The sequence below is a fragment of the Manihot esculenta genome, unplaced genomic scaffold (assembly GCF_001659605.2).
Source record: "Manihot esculenta cultivar AM560-2 unplaced genomic scaffold, M.esculenta_v8 Scaffold64, whole genome shotgun sequence".
NCBI classification, from domain to species: domain Eukaryota; kingdom Viridiplantae; phylum Streptophyta; class Magnoliopsida; order Malpighiales; family Euphorbiaceae; genus Manihot; species Manihot esculenta.
In genome coordinates, this window is record NW_025215481.1 from 2,376,479 (window position 1) to 2,378,978 (window position 2,500).

A 2,500-nucleotide genomic window follows, 5' to 3' on the forward strand; every position below is an offset into this window, starting at 1 on the left:
GTTGAGTTGAGCTTCCTTGTGGAGGGGAGCAGGGATTGATGCTGCGCGTACCGAGGTACTATATCGGACTCACTAAGTGAAGGTGGTGTCCAGAGCAAGTATTGCGGGGCAACTGAGTGAGCGAGGATAGGGTTTCCTCGGGTGCCTCAACGGGTGGGGCAAGGCAAGGTGAAGCCTGCGTTCCGACGGGATAGGGACGTCCCCATTGGCTCGTTGCGCTCGTAGCTTGGGTGGAGAAGCGTCACTTCGGAGAAACAATGCTGGTCAAGTACTTAATTGAAGACATGCTCGAGGGCGAGCATGATTGAGTGGGGGAGATTGTCACGTGCATAATTCTTCGAGGATGCCGTGACACCATACTGGGGAAGATGTTGCCGTAAAGATTGGGTGGGAGTGACTCGAAGGGCCGTTGTGTGTGGGATCAATCAAACCTGCACACCCTGGTTCGGGGGCTGGAGCCGCTCCCCTGATGAGCCCAAGGCAGGCGAAACCAGTCAGCATGGCAAAACTCCTCGATAGGCTGAACTTGGCGGGCTGTAACCTCGTTGGGGCCTGTCCAAGTGCCGCACAGGCGCAGTGCTCAAAAGCGCCCTGTGACATGCATGTCACAGGGCGCTTTTGAGCACTGCGCCTGTGCGGCACTTGGACAGGCCCCAACGAGGTTACAGCCCGCCAAGTTCAGCCTATCGAGGAGTTTTGCCATGCTGACTGGTTTCGCCCTGCCTTGGGCTCATCAGGGGAGCGGCTCCAGCCCCCGACCAGGGTGTGCAGGTTTGATGATCCCACACACAACGGCCCTTCGAGTCACTCCCCACCCAATCTTTACGGCAACATCTTCCCCAGTATGGTGTCACGGCATCCTCGAAGAATTATGCACGTGACAATCTCCCCCACTCAATCCATGCTCGCCCTCGAGCATGTCTTCAATTAAGTACTTGACCAGCATTGTTTCTCCGAAGTGACGCTTCTCCACCCAAGCTACGAGCGCAACGAGCCAATGGGGACGTCCCTATCCCGTCGGAACGCAGGCTTCACCTTGCCTTGCCCCACCCGTTGAGGCACCCGAGGAACCCTATCCTCGCTCACTCAGTTGCCCCGCAATACTTGCTCTGGACACCACCTTCACTTAGTGAGTCCGATATAGTACCTCGGTACGCGCAGCATCAATCCCTGCTCCCCTCCACCAAGGAAGCTCAACTCAACTACGCGCATTCACTCTGCTGGTTCTCCACACCAGGAAAGACAACTCCTCTTCTCCTCTGTTCTTCCAGGATCTTCAGGCGGGATGGCAACCATGCCATGCGGAAGCCCACCTTGCTCTGATACCACATGTCACAGGGCGCTTTTGAGCACTGCGCCTGTGCGGCACTTGGACAGGCCCCAACGAGGTTACAGCCCGCCAAGTTCAGCCTATCGAGGAGTTTTGCCATGCTGACTGGTTTCGCCCTGCCTTGGGCTCATCAGGGGAGCGGCTCCAGCCCCCGACCAGGGTGTGCAGGTTTGATGATCCCACACACAACGGCCCTTCGAGTCACTCCCCACCCAATCTTTACGGCAACATCTTCCCCAGTATGGTGTCACGGCATCCTCGAAGAATTATGCACGTGACAATCTCCCCCACTCAATCCATGCTCGCCCTCGAGCATGTCTTCAATTAAGTACTTGACCAGCATTGTTTCTCCGAAGTGACGCTTCTCCACCCAAGCTACGAGCGCAACGAGCCAATGGGGACGTCCCTATCCCGTCGGAACGCAGGCTTCACCTTGCCTTGCCCCACCCGTTGAGGCACCCGAGGAACCCTATCCTCGCTCACTCAGTTGCCCCGCAATACTTGCTCTGGACACCACCTTCACTTAGTGAGTCCGATATAGTACCTCGGTACGCGCAGCATCAATCCCTGCTCCCCTCCACCAAGGAAGCTCAACTCAACTACGCGCATTCACTCTGCTGGTTCTCCACACCAGGAAAGACAACTCCTCTTCTCCTCTGTTCTTCCAGGATCTTCAGGCGGGATGGCAACCATGCCATGCGGAAGCCCACCTTGCTCTGATACCACATGTCACAGGGCGCTTTTGAGCACTGCGCCTGTGCGGCACTTGGACAGGCCCCAACGAGGTTACAGCCCGCCAAGTTCAGCCTATCGAGGAGTTTTGCCATGCTGACTGGTTTCGCCCTGCCTTGGGCTCATCAGGGGAGCGGCTCCAGCCCCCGACCAGGGTGTGCAGGTTTGATGATCCCACACACAACGGCCCTTCGAGTCACTCCCCACCCAATCTTTACGGCAACATCTTCCCCAGTATGGTGTCACGGCATCCTCGAAGAATTATGCACGTGACATGCTGCACGGGGAACGGTGCTCAGGAAGGCGCCTACGGGCCCGTGGCGCCTTGCTGCTGCACGGGGAACTGTGCTCAGGAAGGCGCCTACGGGCCCGTGGCGCCTTGCTCCCACGCCCAGTGGCAGCCAATTGGCCCGTGGCTCCCTCCTGCCGTGCCCATTG